Source organism: Labrus bergylta, chromosome 18 (assembly GCF_963930695.1).
Source record: "Labrus bergylta chromosome 18, fLabBer1.1, whole genome shotgun sequence".
In the NCBI taxonomy this organism is placed as follows: domain Eukaryota; kingdom Metazoa; phylum Chordata; class Actinopteri; order Labriformes; family Labridae; genus Labrus; species Labrus bergylta.
This window is the reverse complement of record NC_089212.1, coordinates 3,876,487-3,895,887: the sequence shown is the minus strand read 5'-3', so window position 1 is coordinate 3,895,887 and position 19,401 is coordinate 3,876,487. Positions and strand designations below refer to the sequence as shown.

Genomic DNA, 19,401 nt, shown 5'->3' with positions numbered 1-19,401 from the left:
GCTATCCTTCCTGGAGTCCACAACAACATAAACATTGACTGTGTCATGACATCTTACAATCTAAAGTCAGCACAATATCACCCACGACTGCTCTTCACTAACTTGTCATATTGTTCCTCTTCTGTCTTTAGGTGACCCGAGAGACCCAGACACAAATGTGATAGCTATTCAGAGTGTACGATTTGGACTCCTTCTTCCTGACATGGCTCAACATGGGTTTGGATACCTGACCTGACCAAACAACTGCATCCTGTAGGAGTGAGTTCCAAAATCTTAACACATACATGAAGAAGAGAATAATGGTTCAGCCATATGCATCCCTGTCAGCTGACATTGCCACATGCCATATATCTGACATATCTTTAATAGATCTCCTTTTTTTTTTTTAAAAGTCGAACAGGTTTTTCATTGACTTAGTATATTAGGACTGTAATATTGGGCCAGTGCTTAGATTTAAGGAGGATTCAAAAGGAGGTACTCATTGAAAAGTCTGATGTAAAAAACTGCAGAAACAGCGACATGCATTGATCCACCATAACATTATGACCACCTGTGACATCTAATGCAATCCAATACAACAGTTCTTCCATAAACTCTCCTTTTACCAATCTTCTACATTTCAGTCTTTTGTGACATGGGCATTAAGGTGATACTTCTACATAGTTTTTATTAATGACATAGTAGTTGTTGTTGGTGGTTTACTGGAGAGAATATTTAGGAACACTTTCAGGTCCACACATTAGTGTTTTAAGATTTGAAAGTTCTCTACAATGATGCAGTTAATATTCCAACTTCAAACTTTTTTTTTTGTTATAGGATACAACATAAGCACACAAACCAGGATGGGTTATCACCTTTTATTTTTGTTCAGCAAATGAAAATCTCTGGAATATCATCAGTGATCTCTTCAAAATGACTTTCCTGTTATTGCTGGCTCAGATACTGCTGTATAGGTGACAGTCCTGGAAAAACATATTTGAAAAAGAAACATATACATTTATTTATATTGCAAGGGAACTTTAATTTATCTGCAATACATCAATAGTCCTGAGAATGTATTGCAGATGTAATATCATGAGCTTAAATTGAAGAAAGTGCTCATGGGAAATAAACAAAATTCATATTTAATGTATATTAACCACAGGGAACCAACCAAAAGCTGAGAAGAGGGACCCCGGAGAGTGAAAACATGTTTCAAAATTAGAATTTTTAGATGCATGTAGCTTACCACTGAGAGCTAGGATATAAATACTAATGTAGATCTGTTAAGTTATATATGGTAAGGTGTGAACATGAGCATTTTGTACACTAGCTTGTAATACATGAAGATGAATTGAGTTTCAAAAAGCACAGACAAGCTGGTTTTCCTTGCAGTTTGACATCGTAAATAGCGATAAATAGTTTCTTTTAACCCAAATAAAAATAAATCCATGAACTTCCTACACATTTAAAAAAAATATGTAGAATCTTATTTTTACAAAAAGTCGACATTCTTCAACAAATCTTCTTTAAACCATTCGGTCACATATTGTCAGTCAGTATTTGTGCTGCCTGCACCACAATAATTGGACGATATATCACTTCAGCAGGACAAACACTCAGCAAAAAACCCAGAGCGTTCTGATTTACAAAGGTGGATTAGGGTCTCAAGCTTTCTGCTCAAACTCTTCCTTCTTTTCTCGTTCCATCATCCGGCCTTTCTCTGAGAAAATTGGCGTCATTTACTGCTGTCACTGCAGAGCTCGTTGTCCCCCATTATCCCGGGGACAAAGCTGCCGTGACATTGAGTTAATCCGTGCTTGTTTCAATTTTGCTTCCAGAGGAAGGAAAACAGATAAAGAGTTCAGGTAAGCGATGGCAAAGAGGTGCAAAACCCGAGGCATAACCAACTACAATGATTGGAAAGGTTGAGAGCGAGATAAAGCACAAATCTGCAAAGCCCATTTGGTTGATTTCCTCACAAATGTCATGGAGGGTTTGGGAATTGTTGGGAGGTTATTGTCTCTGGGGAATGATGGAGCGCTCCTCTAAAGACCTAAATGATTTACTGGTGGAGGCTGAGACTTTGTGGCTTATCAAAATCTTAACAATCATCATCACCGGAAGGCAAGAGGTCGCAAAACACGTCATCAAAACTTCTCATGTAAGCTTCTGGAAGGGACATGTTCCCCTTCCAGAAGCTTACATGAGAAGTTTTGATGGAAATCAAATCCGGAAATGCAAGCCTGATTATAAGTTAAATGTCATCTGTAAAGCTCACCGCCTTGGATGTAGATCTTTCCAGGCGTCTAATTATGTCTTAGCTTACTTAACTACATGCACAGAATATAGTTAAAAGAGAGCAAGAGAGCTTGCCAAAGATGTCTGCCAAGTAAAGCAACCTGTTCTGTCTTTTGACTTACTCCAAAAAGATGGTGTCATTTTATTCAAGCTTTTTTGGTGCTTAACCAGTCTTGGTTACTTTGAAATTGTACCTGTCATGTTGAATAACATAAGGGAGTGGGACTTTACAGTAAAATCTTACTTTGTGCAATAACAGGTGTTTTGCTTAAGGTTTACAAGGCACAATCTGTTTAAGCATATCTTCTTGATGTGCTATTCTGCTTTTATATCATTAAAAAACACATGCAAGGTCACTCTAACATTTCTTAGTACATACTTAGTCTAAGTCTGAGAGTCACACTCCACAGTCATATAATGCTTGCAGCTTTGGTAGAGATTTGCCAATTCTGTTCAAGAATCCATACAGAGTCATTTGGGGCTGCTGTGGCTCAGTGGTAGTGTCGGTCATCCCTCAACTGGTCAAGGTTTCAATCCCCAGCTCCTGCAGTCTCAGGTCGAAGTGTCCTTGGGCAAGTGCTCCCGCTGCTGCGTCAACGGCATATGAAAATGTATGAGTGGGATGAGTAAATACTGTTGGTCACTTTACAATGCAGCCTCTGCCATCAGTGTGTGAATGTGTAGGTGTCACCAGTGGTGTAAAAGTGCTTTGAGTAGTATGAGGACTAGAAAAATGCTATACAAGCTAAAGTCAATTTAGCATTACAGTTTGGATTGGGGGGTATATAATTTGTATACATAGGAACGATCAGTCTTCCTCTTCTGTTTGACTGTTGCAGGTGGCTGTCTGCCTAAAACAACGTTCTGTTTAATGTCTGCCTGTTGAAGCAAGTTTTCCCTTGACCTTAAAGTAAAGTGCCTGCTCATGATGGGATTTATTGGGTCTTGTTTAATGGGTGGCAAGATAACCTTTGTTGTGATCCAGTGCTATAATTGATTGACTGATTCATTAAGAAGGAAGGGAGACTCCAGCAAAGAATGCTCTTGAGATGCAGAGTGGATGCTAACGTTTGAAGCTAAACCCCAAACTTAGCACTAATAATGAAGACATTTCCTAAAATTCTCATTCAGGCCCAGAGTCAGCGGTTCAGACCTTTAAAAAAAAAGAAAAGAAAAGCATCTTCTCTAAAGACTGCTGCTTGAACCAAAAACTCTAAAATGTCACAGCAGTCAGATCAATTCATTCCAGTCGAACTCTTCAGATCAATGGGTTTGTTTTGGGGCTGAAGTAATGGTAGGTGGTGAGTTCAACTGAAGTGAGCATTGACAAATAGCAAACTGTCTTGACATTACTGACCTTTGAGGAGAAAGAGAGCCAGAGAGTCCAAAAATGGAAGGAGCTATCCTAGCTGAGCATTCATCCTCAGTTAAAGTCAAGAGACAAAAGTTCTAATGGTAATTTTCTTCAAGAAAGACTCATGGCAAACTGCGCCAACATGTCAGCCCCACCCCTTACTGTGTAAATCTTTGGATTTGTCTTGGGGTTACTAAAATCACACCAGGCAAGTTATACAACTCCTGACAGTGTGTAACAATAAAGAAACATGCTTTAGATAGCTGCTGTAAAATTGTGTATTTTATTATGGGATGTAATGGGGATTCCTTGGCTTTTTCAGTCAGCCTCAAATGGACACTCTGGGAACTGCAGTTCCTTTCACTTCCACACTGAGAGGTTGCTTGGTTTTTCTGTAGTTTCCCTACTGACCAGTTACGCTCGATGGCTACTCCCGACTAAGTTTGTATTTTAAGTATTTTCTGTGAATTAGACAAGATAAGATATCACTCTGTGGTTACATTTTCAGTTAATTGTCTGACCTCATCCCAAACAGGACGAATCTTATTGAGGCTATCTTTCAAGAGCTAGTCTGCAAGAGATATAACAATGTTTCCAGCTGGCCAGTGTATTAGCTGCCGACCAGTTAGTCAAGTTCTTCAACCAGCCCTATAAGTAATCGGCATCTCACATCCTGCTTTGAGAACTTCTTATTACGCTGTGCCAGACGCTGTGCCAGACGCTGTGCCTCTCTTTCTGGTGTAACCAGACCTTTATCACAAACATTGGCAGAATTTGCAGTACATGCTGCCGTGTGGTTTGCCTGCCTTACATTTGATTCAGAGATTGGGAAATCTTCTCATGGGTGCAATTTTGAGATTGTGCGGTGAGCAGTGGACACAACCTAATAAACAAGACAAATATCCCAATCTTATTGGTCTCTAATACAAAATTATGTGGCTAAAAAATGTCTGTACCCATCTGTCCAATCTGCTATGATGGGAACAGGGAGGTTGTAAAATGCCTCTTGATAGCACATTATTAGCAGATTAGACAGTTAACCATGAATATATTCATAAAGCACCATGAAATGGTATTACATTTGTGTAAAAAAAGTAATTATGAACATTTGCAGTGCTAAGATGGCATCAAATTTGTTGATCCTGGGAATTGCCTCCTCCATTCGCCCCCTCTCAGCTGGATATCAAAGGGGATGATAGCAAGCTAATATTACCGTGTGATCTATTGATTGCACTTGTCAGCTTTTACAATCTGGCTTCATCTATTGCTCTGCACCCCCCCCCCCCCCCCCCCCCACCATCTCATTTAGAAGTTTCCTGGGAGCCGAGGTGAGCCCGCCCTTTACCTGACAGACTGCACGCTCATCCATCCAATCTTCTCTGCTACAGGCCTCACCACCCCCTTTTACAGCTGCACATGACAGCCCTATCATGGTTCACTAATCCCCCCCCCTCATTAAGGCTGGCCCCGAGGCTCTCGTTACTGTACATCCATTCCCCGTATGCTTTGTATGTTACCCATGGCTCATGGCTTTCATCTTTGCCAGCAAGTGCAGATGTCATGAATATGCCATATGCAATATAATACATGTGTCAGGGTTTTGATGTCTATGTCAGCTGTGGGAACAGATAACATGGAGAAAAGCAGCTGCTCTTCACTCCATGTTATAGGAAAAGTTGCATGGATTGCACTAAGGCTGCATGTTTATGGACATTTACAGGTTAAAATCTCTTTGTAAGCTTTTTAGCATCACTTCAAGTTGCATCGACAGCTGTTATATTATGTGTGCATACAGTGTTTGATGGCATAGCATAGGCCTCAGGGCAGCATCCATCTCTACATTTATTGCTGTGATTCTTTATATTTCTCATTGTGTTACTCTACAATAACTCGCCCCAAGGTTCTCAGAGCGGAAAAACAAATCTGATTTTTATAGCCTGGATAGGGAAGTTTTCTTGACAGAGCGTAATTCTGTCCGCTTCTCGGCGTCTCTGTAAAGGTTGTAGTAGCGAGACAACTGCTCAGAAGATCTATACAACCCTCTCTTTTAACTTACCCGTACAGCCCATGAGCTCGTTGGATTTCCTTATTAAAAGCCTCTCTGATCATCTCGGAAACAACCGAGACAAATTGGATGCTGCTAGCTCACAGTACAACCTACATCTGAAAATCCCCACGATGCGGCACGCCCCTCCACTCATACATCCTCTGACAAATGGTGCTAAAGCTCGATTGATAGGTAGCAGGAAGATGGAGAAGGACACAAATCATCCACTGTGAGATTGAACCACAGAGTTGAGTACCTTGAATTCTCTGTCAGAAATATTGTCAGTGCCATGAGTAATCCGGTGTTATACTTTTGAGTGACTTGTAGTACTGGTTTTTATGAACCAAGAAGGGGAACCAGTGTGTAAAACAGCACCGGAGGAGTTTAATGTGTCTCACAAGGCTTTAAAATGAAGGACAAGAGGATTAATGCTTCTTCAAAAGTTGCCTAAAATGTAAAATGTTTTTTTAAGCAAAACATATTCTCATGTAGCATACTTTTATTCCCTTAGCTATGACACAGAAGAGAAGAGCTTCCCCACAGAATCAGCCAAACAGATAGACAAACAGGTAGATAAGAAGAATCTTTCTTTAATGAAGTATCCTATACGAAGTTGGGTACACATTAGAAGATAGTTGAGACGATTTTGGGCCTGATTCTCCCCTTCTGACAAAAGTAAGTCATGTTTTTTGACAGTTCGAGAAATTATCTTGCCAGATTTTCCTGTAGTTTAAGGTCTAATTAAAAGAACATCATGGCCACACCTAATCCAATTTCCTGTTGTGTGTGGGGGAACCTCACACAATATATACCCAATTAGAAAGCAAGCTCACTGAAAAAGGAAGCACAACAACCACAGCAAATTAGTTTCCAGCTCGCCCCAAAATGTTCAGCCTGTGTTCAAAACGTGGCCATGACATTATCCATATTTTTTAAATCTTTTCCTTCATAAATATTTAGCAAAAAGTAGTCCAAAAACTATCATAAATTTGTCTGGCCATTTTCTTCCACTTTTTGTTTTCCCCAAAGTCACAATTCATTGCAAGGGATTTTTCAAAGTTGACAGTTTGGAGCATCTGAACTCCGGTTGGTCATATCCCCGCTCTCCACTCACTGAAGGGGGAAAAGACAGGATCTTTAATTAGGTGTCGCTATGTGTGGGGTCTCTCACTTTTTCAATTCTGAAAAAAAAACCTTCCAGTGTGGACCCCGCTTTATTATAGAAAAAAAGCCTTAAACTCCATTCAGGTGCAGCACCTTATCCGGAGCCCATTTCTTCTGTTAGACTTCTCTGTAGTTAAACGGGCCAAACCCTCCACTTCAAGGAGGTTGGCCTTGTGGGTAAAATTTAAATGTAATGTAGTAGTCTGCCAGGCTTTTTATGGTAATTGAGTCTCTCTTGTGTGTGAATAAAAGAAAAGTAGAAAGGTGTAATGCAGACACAGTGGAGCTCGTGCTTTCTAAGGGTTGTTAAGTTACAGAAGTCAGCAGAAAGTGTTCAGATAAAATCAGGCTGAATTGTAGCCATTCTGAAGGGGGGCATATGTTGTGGCCACTGTACTGACTAAATGAAGCACCTGTTTTACATCATGTTACAATGACCCTTATCTGGTAGTTATTCAGCTGGCTAGCAGATACAACGGGGGCCAAGCCTTTTGAGTAAGTCTAAAGAAACAGGCAGAGGCTTGGGAGGAACGCTATTGTACTCTGCTGAAGTAACTGTTAAAGGAGCAATATGTAAGATATCTACTTAATTACATTATAAAATGACCTTACTATATCATCAGACATTAAGGAAACATGCTGTGTTGAAGGGCTGGCTTCTCTGTTAACAATGCAGCAGTCAGTATTTTCATGTTCTACGTTTAGGTTAGATCGCAGAAAGATTTCAAGACTGATGCCGAGCTGGCTAAACACTGAAGCTTCAATTTCGTTGACATGGCTACCCTGCGTGCGCACCAACTCTAGGGAAGAGGTGGTTAGGGGAGCTTGTACAATAAACAAATGCATGTTGTCCAAGAGCGGGCCAAGAACATTTTCAAAATGAACACAAGAAACTTGTGCCCAGCTTGCTTTATGTTTACCTATTCAATATAATCCATTGTTTCTATTGTTGTGCCTGCCTTTTGTTGTTTCATGATTTAAAATGACAACGTTGGCGTATGAACGAGGATGTACTTTGTCTCGAGTGTTGAATATTGATTGATTAGTGTTCCTTGACTATGGTGCACATCTAGTTACATCATTTTAAAAGAGTGTGGCTGTATGCAACCTAGACCACCTCAAAATGCAGTCTGAGCAATCACATGTCAATGCACATGCCTACTCAACGTATCGCAATAACAGCTGCCTAGTTGTTATACAATCTCCCAAGACCCTAGTTAATATCAGGAGTAACCAGGGTTACACTGACAAAGGCATGCTACCAAGACTTGTGTCGTGGAGTGTGAAGACTTCTTTGTTGGGGTCATTTGATCATTTTACAATTATAGTCCTTTTCAGGCTGTTTTTGAGATCAGAAAAAGACAATCATTTCCCACCCATGAAGACCGCAAAGGCATCCATTATTACATCCATGTTACAACAACGTCCATGTGCTTCTTCTACCCACACACGTGTTTTTCAACCCCCACACACATATGGATCATGTACAATTGTTTGTGATCTTGGTACCCTCTTAGGCCATGTTCACATTTAAAAAAAAAAATTCTAGAGGTCTACGTTGGTGTGGGCGTCCTGCTACAAGTACCAGTGAAAGATGGTTTCAAGGTTCTTCAGTCATCAAAGCAATGAACAACAGTTAGCGCTCCCTTTGAGGCACAATTCTACAACACTGAGATAAACTACTGGTGTTCATTGTCAATTCTGTCCTCTGTGTGTATTCAGATACTTCACTGACTGATACAATACAACATCTATTATATATGTTGGAAATACTAGATAGTACGGTGGTGCAACAAGAGATGCTTCTAATTCCACCATTATGTTGGACAGGCCTGTGTTTAACAATCATGATAACTTTATTCTTTATATAAGTTGCACCTTTTAAAACTACTTTTATAAGGTGCTTGACAAAATCAATTAAAATAAAATGAAGAGGACACACAAATTTAGAATCAGCACTCACTAGTTAATTAAAATCTTGAACAATACTTTACTTTTTAAACAATGGAAATTGGCAACATACAAAAGGACGGATAAGAAAGTTAAGCACCTCTTTTCACTCTCATTTCAATAAAAAAAACTCCCAGACAGTTCAGCTGATTTTTCAAAGTATTATTAATCACATGACTTCAAACATTTCACTTTTTTTACTGTTACCTTGAGCTTCTTCCATTTACTTTTTGATGTGTAATAAGTTCCTATTTCAGCAGTTAAGTTAATGTCCTTAGCTTTGACCGCCCTACGCTCCTAATTCTCTTTCAAAATAAAAGCTGGTCCGTATCCAAACTGAAAGAAAGGTATCCCTATAGGACAGTGAAAAATACAAAATAAAAGCGTAGTAAAACTGTTATGAAATAAGGGAATTTCAACCATAGGATCAAAAATGTGATTCATGGAGATTAACTACTGACATGAGCCACTAATCACAATTTAAAAAAATGAATGATTGACAGCAATATTCTTTATCATACCATCTATTGACATAAATGAAAAGGGTGCGTTTGGATGAGGCCTTATTGGTTAGTTACAGTCATACAATTATATATTTTGATCTTTATAGAGATTGATTTTTCTAAATTAAAAAACTTTCAGCATTTCCTGTTGATTTTTATGGCTTCCAATCTGCTTCGAAACTAATTCATAATACTTAGAAAGTAGTTACCTGCAGTACTCTACATGTCCTGTTTGAGCTCCTATGCTGAGGTATTCTTTTCTAAGATTTCACTCGTTGATATACTTTCTGAATGTATGTACAGTAGACTGTTTTTCACATTCTGCATCTCTAAATCTTTGGTTGATTTCGACTCTCAGCAGGAGGGAATAAATCCTGGAGGCAGCTGAATGCTGGAGGAAAGAGCACTTAAACTCGAAGAACAACTATATGCAGCTTTACACTGGTGTCAGAAGCAGTGTTGCAGCCGTCCTGCCAAATGAATGAATCACTCTTTAGCATTAGGCTACCTTTGCCTCTGGGTTTTTCACCCTCAAATTCAGCCAGCCACACCTTGTGTGTCTGGTCTCCTGCCTTTCATGTTTTTTTTAAATTTTACACTACATTTCAGCTCAACATTTTGACCGTGATCGTGACCGTGTTACTCATGACAACCACAAGCCACAGCCACTGGGTTAGGAACATTATTTCAACTTTGTGCGGCTCATTGCTGGCCCACACATGCACGAACCTCCCAATGAAATAGACTCCAGATGGCTGGTCCACCATGTGCCATCCAAACTGGAGTAAACATGCTCACACTCCTCCATGCTTAGACATCAGGGATGACATACTTTGTACTTCTAAACAGGCCACACAACTTCTTAGCCCACTTGAACATCTTGAATGGAGAAATGGTGGCGTTAACAAGCTACAATTTAAACAACTTTAAAGCTACTGAGGCTCCTCTGTGTGTATATTGTTTGTTTAAGGGTGAATGATGAAGTGGGGATGTCCCCACCAATGTTTTTGTCCAATAAATGAAATATACTATAGGCATATGTGAATCTACAAATGCATGTTGAACCTGTGGAGGGATTTTTGATATTTTTGATATGAGGCAGCAGCCATGTTTGTAAAATGAGACTCCAAACTGCGGTGGATTTCATGACACATCGCTGATAGACCTGAGAGTTAGGCCACAGCCTGAGATTTCAATCATTTTCTAAAATAAATGAAAGCATCTGCTGTGCATAAGTACAGCCTTAGTGTCGCTAGCATGGCTGAAGGCTCTTAGCCTCGTTAATCTGTCCCTCGCCAAGTCCTCCAACCTCGTGGAAGAGAAATACTAAACTGTTAATCTACTTATAATTGAACTAGCAGGGACACCACTCAGGGAAGCTGACATGACAAAGTGAAAAGCCAAATGACAAGTAAAAAGGTTTTAAACATGTGGGAAAGGTATAATCACATTTACTAAACCTCAGGTAGTGTCTGCAGGAAAGTGAGATAACATTTGACAAATTACAGCTTCAAGGATTCAACAGTCAACAACTACTTTACACACAACCATCCAATCTAATTCAGCTCACATCCGCCGACCCACCTTGTAATATCCCCCTTGTGTGTTATCTAAAGCACTCCCAGCGTAATGACAAGTGTGCGTGTGTGTGTTTTCCAGCCTTGATGCTCTTTAAAAAGCACTGAAGGGATACAAGTGGCCGCAGATAGATACAGAGGGGGAAAACCACATGGACTGGGCTATGACAATGTGTGTGAATTTGATAAACCCTATTCTCACGGGCACAAGAGCCACCCTTGCAGAAAATGTGATTACACTTCTTTGCAGGAGGTGCAGTGTTGGACTGTTGCATGGGTTCCGGGGTCTTGGCTTGTCATTGAGACCAAAGCGTGTTTTGTTTGACACGCATATGTCCAAACGAGAGCTTGTGGAAGGGGTGGTTTTTCGGTCCGTTTACTCCAACTGCTTTTTGAAGCTGAGCGTGAGCCGCTTGCTAATGACTCAATGATGCATAATGTGGATGACACCATGTGTTGTCGGCTCTTTGGTGTAAACTGACTGAGTAAGTTGGATGGAATTGGAATGCAGAGTGAGTAAAAACCAAGCAGACTGTGGTCACAAAGTGGAGGTTTTTTTTAAAAAGTATGAGCCAAAATTCAAAATGCCTTCCAGCTGCCAGCGGCTTTGGTTTGGAGGCTCGTGATGATACATAGCTGACCAGAAAAGACAAAAACAAATTGAATCACTTTCATTCCACTGGCAGAGTATAAGGCTGGAAATATTGAGTAGTCTGTGAAATCAAAGATTATTTTGATTCAAATGATGAAATTTCAGACTTTTGGTGAATTGATGATGGTGTAAATGGCTTTATGTCATTGGAGAGGTTGTTGCCTTGCCACTGTACTTTACAAGGAACTGAGTAAATTAGTCAGGCTTGTGTTTAGCAGCCCTGCCTCACCTTTTCCATACACAGGTATTCTATAGGAATACTAGTCTATCACGTTGGTCCAAATGTAAGGGTTTTCACATGCCTTATATTTGGGTACTGGACTTTTAATTTGCTGCTCAATGTTCACAACAATGGACAGAACCACTTATGGATAAAGAGAGTGAGCTGTCATGTAGAAGTACAGTTCCAGGGAGGGACATGGTGACAGTCTGAAACAAAGTAGCTCAAAAGAAGTAAACAAACACCTGAGGTGGACATATAAAGCCAATTTTAAGAACATGGTTATCAATGAAGCAGATTCATTAAACAACTGTCAGGTAGCCAAGAAAAATGGTTTTCCATGTTCCTGATAACGTGTGCTTTATTTCATTTTGCATAAAAACATATATTTACAAATATATTTATTTTGTCTGTTTTCTGCAGACCTTTCTTGGTTCTTATAAACCTTTCTTGGTTCTTATAAACGCTAGTTCAGAGCTAGTAAGGGAATCAAATGTAATATATTAAATGAAAACCCCCATATTATCAAGCTGCTTGTTTTCTAATGAACCACTTACTGATTAGATGGATGCAGCATTTCATAGGAAACGAGGATGAAGAGATTTTTAATTGAGAGACTTTTATAAACTGACTTATGTTGTTGAAACAGCGTTATATATAATAGGCATCTTTTTCAGGTCTTTATTATAAAAACCCAACAAAGAAACAAACATAGTGAAGCAGTTCTAATACAATTGATGAACGGTTCAATTGTGTACACACTGTGGGAGGGTTTGACCTTTCTATTGGCCACCTCAGGAAGATGCTCTAAGCTAAGCCATTCATTCTCAAACTGGTAGTATGAGAGCCACTGGTGGTATGCAGGATCCCTCTGGTGGTACACTGGGAGTCTCTTATATGGGAGTCTTTGATTTTTAAATTTTTTAAATAAAGATGTACTCATTTAATGGTTGACAAGCAAAGCTGTGATAGCAAAGCATAGAAAGCAAATATAAGGCTCCAGATGGGAAATATTAGAAAGTAAAGTGCAGCGGATACGTCGAGCAGCACAGAAGAATCTGAAGTCAACGACATATGACTGGAGTCACATCCAGTTTGGATCCAGTGCGTGGTGTGTGGTCAAAAATAAACAATATTCATATCAGGAATAAAAAGGCCCCCTGTGTAAACTGTGTATGTAGTTAAATAGCCCAGTGCTATACTGTAGTTCATTGTTGGCCACAATGGTGGTAATTGGAGAGCCAAATATTTGAGGTGGTGATACATGTACTCATTGTGAAAAGTTTGAGAATCGCTGCAGAAAAAACTGCCTTATTAAAAGGCAAAAATCTTTGGCCGGATCCCCGGCTCATGACGAAACAGTCTTCACAGGCCTAGACTGCACCGGGGTTGGAAAGCTCAAGTTGAGGATATTTCTGTAGATTTTCTTATTTTTGCTTAATGTCTTTATTCCTTGTTTTCTTATATCTTAATATATTTCATATGTATATTTTTTGCTCAGATGATATGTATTTGAATTCCCTTGACGTTGTACATGTTCTGTTTTTAATTCTGTAAAGCCCATCTAATTGCTTTACGTACAGTAGGTGCTCTATAAATAGACTGGCCTTGTCTAAATTCCCCCAGACTTTTCTGTTAGCTTGAATTAGCACCACAGCAGGTAATTGCTTGAAGCGGTTTCTCTAATTAGGATTAGAATGAAGGCAGCTAATGACAGAGGATCAATACCATGTTATTTGGATTCTCTGGCTACTTTAAAGCTCAGAATTAACAATTTTATTAATGGATGCAAAGCTCAGGTGATCAGGATCCACTCACCATCTCAGATAACATGCTCTGAATATTTACAGTCAGGAAAGGTTTGAGTAAAGTTTCAATCCTAAGTTAGCATGCAGTATAGTGTTAAAACTGCAATTGACAGGCAAAGCCTAGCCAGGGACCTGCTAAAAAAAAGGAGGCTTAGATTGTTCTTCTGCAGGGTCCCCCATGGTCGACAGAAAAGTATTGATGAGCGAGATCTGCCCCAGAAATCAAAGCACTGCTTGGGCTATCTGCAAGTCTTTCACTCATCAGACTGAATCCTCTGAGAGCTTGAGAGGGAAGAGCGAGCGGGGAAGACAATGAATCTGAACCGAGAGAACGAGGTGTGTCATGAGGCCTCCGGAGAGAGAGGTTTGGAGGAGAGCGGGGTGCAAGTGTGTGAGTGAAACAGAGTCTGTCAAAGGCTGGATCATGTCGTTCTTGCGTGGGAGGGCAAAGCTACAAGAGAAAGCTGTAACATAAGCACCTCAAAGGTTTGAGCACTGAGTGGAAGATACAGCTGTTTATCACCATCGGTTCAAGAAAAGAAGAGAATCCTGTCATTCATTTTTTTTTTTACCGTAGAATACAACAGGGATGCGTTTCCAGACAACAATAAATCCTTCATTTATCAGAGCAGAAGACGCCATTTTTACCCACTCCCACACATACATATTCACTAAGCACACAAATAATAGAGCTTCCAGAGTGTGTGTTCAGAAAGGCGAACAGATTGTCATGAGGAGTGGCCTCAAAAAGAAGAGAAAAGAGACAAATAATGTGCCTTCAGTCATCATCGCTGAGATTATAATGTCACTTGGGAGCCGGGGCCCTGAGAAACCCCCCCGCTGTGCTTTATTTCAATAACTTTCCACAAACCAATCTAATCTCCTCCTTCTTCCTCCACGGTGCTTTAAGAAGATTTTGATGGGCTTTTGTTTGAGAAGCAGATTATTCCTTATAAATCCTAATAGCGTTTCCTGAATTGTATCATAGCTTTGTGAGCATGACTGGCATGATGTAAGAAGCATTTTCCTTCTTTAGGATAGACCTCAGACAGCATTCTGTCAGCATGTGTCACAATCCAGGGGTGAACATATGAATTTAGAGATCACAGAGGTCAAAGCATAGACAGTAAATATTAATGTTTGAAACCTGAGTGACATCAGCCATCTGTTACAACAGGGGGCTCATCGGCAGCAGCCGCTATGCTGGAAATGCTGTCTTAACCTAACCTTCAGTCAACTTAACAACAGGCCGAGAGCTGGAGCTGAGGCGGGTTTAAATCCTCCTGACGAACCGTTACATCGCGCCCACCTGTCAATCAGGTCAGCTACACGCCTAACTATGGATATCACGTATCGTTTTCAAAATCAAAACGGAGCTGTTTTTAAAAAAAATCTGTCAGTTCAGTATGTGCCAGTGATGACAATAACTTATCAGACCTATTTTGTTTTTTTGTACCAGGCTGTAAACATGTTTATTAATGCTGCAAAAATGGCTTTTTCGCCTGTTGTGTGTTTGTGACCTCCGTTGTTCCTGGAGCCAGCCTCTAGAGGGCGAACTGCAGGATTTTGAACTTCTGCATTGGCTTCATTTTTCAAGACCGGGGGTTGCCACTTGGATCAAACATGCAAACCTGCAGAGGGATTACTCATGTAGGCCACTTTAATGCATGCACAGGCGACCATAGAAAAGTACTACAGTGCATGTGACCTCCCGTGATCTTCTCTTTGAATTCCCTATGCCTCTATTACACCATAATAGTCTGACAATAAAGAAGGTGAAATAACAGCTTTCTTTTCTCTTTTCCTCCTGCAGGCTGCATTTCCATCGTGCTCTTTGAGAGTGAATGTGTGGCCTTGAGGTGTTTCCGAGGGACCATATGGCACAATACCACACGATATAGGTGAGCCTTTGTACCAATTTTCTGTATAACACAGAAATAGTGTAAGGCCTGAAATAACCCTTCAACTCTTTCACCTTTCTTATCCTTCCTGGCAAAGCAACCTTAGACCTTGGCAAGATATGCACTCTTCAGAAGATGTTTTAACATGATGAAAGTGACAGAAAGCTAAAGGGGGGATGTGATGAATGTAAGCCTTTGATGCCAGATTTGAGGAGTTGGTTGGTGAATGTTCCTTGTACTTTTTTAAATCTTTAACCCAGAAGTGATGCTTTGTATCTGGAAAATGGCACATTGCTGTATAAAGTGTTAGCTTGAATGACTAGCTCTGCAACTTTTTTTAGTTCTTGAGACTGGTCCTTGCTACATTTGGAGATCCAGCCTTCACTTTACGCATTCCAGCAAAAATGAGCAACCTCTAACAATGGTGAAATTTAAAATTCTGTGAAGATATGCTGCTTTAGCGTCTCTTTTGCATTAAAACAGTAACATAGACTGAAAAAATGAACGTGTTGCACTGAGCAGATTTTTAAAATAAGGAATTGAGACTATAAACTGATTAGGAAAATATTGAATGAATTAATAAATCATCATTTTCTGGTAAGCATACATAGAATGTATTTCAGTAGAGCTGTATGACTCGTCTTTGTAAACAGCTGTACAATGTCCTCAATGCTTTGGAGGGCACTTTACAAAGTGTAGAACAATAACTCAGAAAAGTGGGGCCAAGGGTAACTATAGCAGCAGAGAATAATGTTGACCTGAGCGCCAAACATTGTTGTCACAGGAGCTTTCATATAGATTGTTTGTGTATCTAGTGCATGTGTAAGGACATGGAAAATGACAGAAAAAGGACATTTTTATCTTAACAATAAAGGAAGAACTTTCCCCCACAGCACTTTAAAAATGTCCAGTCCATGTTGGCTTGTTAGTTCAAATATGTTATGGAATACACTGGCGACCAGTCCAGGGTATACCCCGCCTCTCGCCCAATCAGAGCTGGAATCAGCTCCAGCCCCCCACGACCCGTAACAAGAAAAAGCAGTATAGATAATGAATGGATGGATGGATGGATGGAGTATTTTTACAGCTGCTGCTTAACTAATATTAGATTGGAAACCGAGGTAAACTGTAGATGTAAAACATCCAACAACTGTTTTCTCCTAATATTCATGCTATGTTTTGCTAAATTTAGCATAACACCTTGTCCTAACAGCAAGTGAGCGTTATATATTGTGACACATCATGCATGATGCGTGCTGGCAGTCCACACTGCATATGTTAAATATTGAATTCTCTGCTCTGTGAATTTCAGTATCCCCCCCTTGCAAAGAGTATAACATAGTGCTTTTGTACTGAAGGTGGACAAACGGAAGTGTGTTGCTTTCTATTAAGGAGCTGTTGACTCAAACCACAACACAGAGGCTCGTCAGTAAACGGCTCGCAGTTAGCCGAAAAAAGTTTTTCTCCGGCGCTAACACAAGTCAAAAGTCAACATTTTAATCCTGGATGTGGATGTTATAAATGCACCTCTGTCTCCTCTTTGTACAACAAGCTAACAAGCTCTGCTGAGTGAGAAAAGCGAGTGTCAGTGCCATGTAGAGCCCCCTCCTTCCTCGTTCCTACTCCGTCTACGTGAGCGACAGAGAGGAAAACAAAACAGGGCATCGGGGTATAAAGGGCGTGCATCATCGTGCCGCGTCGCACGCAGGCGAGGACACATCAACAGGAAACAATAGTATCAGGCTGACACTGTTAGGACATGCTGTAACATACCGTGTCCCCTAACTTCTTTAACAGACAATCTTGTCAAAAAATGTGTAAGTTGAAACTTTATGGCATTTTATTCCTCATCTAAAACTATATTATTATCATTATAGACCATCAATGATAAATAATAATTGTATTATTATATCACCCATAAAACTGAGACTATACACCAGATCAGAAATGCTAGTCATTGGGTCCCTTAAGATCAACAAATTGGAAGATTGGTTTCAAGTGTTAGCTTAGATAAGGAACTTGTTCCTCTCCAAATTAACTTATAATGGATTAAAACAAGTTCAGAATCAGAATCAGAATCAGATTTATTGTCCAGGTATGCTTACACACACAAGGAATTTAACTTAGGTGAACTGTGCTCTCTTATATACAGGTACAACAATAAATATCACCAATAAACATAATAAGAATATTATTATTATTATAATATTTACATGACTACATATGAAACAGTGCAGTGGTGAGTAGTGCAAAAGATGCTGAAGTAACATGATAATATGTAAAATGCAGTTATGTGACAGATGGGTCAATTAAGATTTCAATTTCAAGTTCAATGATTGAAGGTGAGCTGATGATGAAGATGATAACTGTGATAATGGTGACTCTGATTTTTTTTTTAAGCAGTTATGAACTTCAATAAAAAAGTTGTCCTATATTTTTGATGTATCCTTTGAATCTCCTGTATCAGACACATTTAACAAAGTGATTAAAAAGAGTGCTTCATCATTTCATGCCTCCTCTATTAGGATGTTTGTGAAGGTCATGCGGGAGAAAAAACTAACAGATATAAGCAAATAAATGTGCCGTTTGATATATTTTTTAACTTGAGACAACCAATCTGATCCTATTTTTATGACGCCTCAGTCTTTGTTAACCCTGTACTGACGCAAAACGACTCCCAAACTCAGACTCGGGAGATTTATTTTGATTCAAAGTGTCTCGCTAAGAGCGGGCAGTACTTAAACAAGAGTGAAGTGGTGTCTGACTATTGTTGGCACACAGCTACACAGAGGAATGAGGATCATAAGAGGTGCTGAGGAATAGAATCAAACATGTGTTACGCATGAAGCCAAAGCCGTTTCCTGAGTTAAATATTTTCTTACACTATAATGCAGGCTTGGATTGGATGTATGAAGTGCATCATGTTATGTTAACATAAAGTGCAGAGGGGTTAAAAGAGAAGGCCTCTTGATTCATGACTCATAAGAGCACCTTTTTTTGACGCGGAAGGGGTGAATGCGTCACATATTTTCATTAACATCTGGACCCTGCTGGAAGAATGAAATCGAGGCTGGGAATAGAAAACACTGTCAGGTACAAGGTGTATTTTTAGAACTCAAATATGCAGAAGCTTAATAAATCATTCCTGGCGTACAATAAGCAGATCCGACATGTTCAGACTCAATAAAGAAGTAGCGTTCCTCTGAGGAATATCTCGGGAAATCCATCATGCATTGTCTCAATTAGCTTCTCCCCTTCAGCCTGTGATTCTGCGAGTCTGATGTCTTAATGAAAACACATTGCACATAAAGTGGAGATGTTCACTTTCAGATTACTGGAAATACTAAATCTGACAGGAGCCTATAGGAGGATCTAAATCAGGGATTCTGAACTCCTCTAGCCTAAGGATCCACCACCAACTCCTCACATCCACATTTCTGGTATTTTTCAACCAATCAGATTTATTTTAAGTAAAAAAAATTGTGGAGTTTGGACCTCAGTCAGTACAAAACATGTGAGAGAAGCAAGAAACTGAACAAAACAAACATGTTTAAAAACGCTTCACAGACTTTTTTACACAAGCTTTATTCCAGGCACACATTCACGACCCACCTCTGGGTCCTGACCCACCAGTTGAGAACCCCTGATCTAAATACTAGGCTCCATGTGCTTAATACAGATAGCTCGGTAGATCGCAGGAGAAAATGTAAATTCAAGATCAATTCTTTCAGAAGAACAAAATAAAACTAATTAATGAAATTAAAATACAGCACAATTGCAAGAAAACAGAGGCCATATATCTGTAATTGAGGTGGCAAATTAATGTAACTATCTTGGGTTTTACAATCATAATCAGTATTTTTTTTTGTCACATAATTGATCAAATAACAATGTGTAATGTAGGCTGTGATTATATGATCCCTACAGAATGATTACCTTACTTTG

At 39.7% G+C, this 19,401-nt stretch overlaps 1 protein-coding gene across 1 annotated transcript in view; it reads left to right on the top strand.

Annotated features, from left to right (window-relative positions):
- LOC109989743 (leucine-rich repeat and fibronectin type-III domain-containing protein 2) overlaps positions 1 to 19,401 on the top strand; it is a 152,168-nt gene that overhangs the window by 86,733 nt on the left and 46,034 nt on the right. Inside the window, exons 3-4 of the mRNA XM_029278829.2 lie at positions 132 to 258; positions 15,369 to 15,456. The gene's annotated coding sequence lies outside the window, so the exon portion shown is untranslated. The remainder of the gene's footprint in view (positions 1 to 131; positions 259 to 15,368; positions 15,457 to 19,401) is intronic.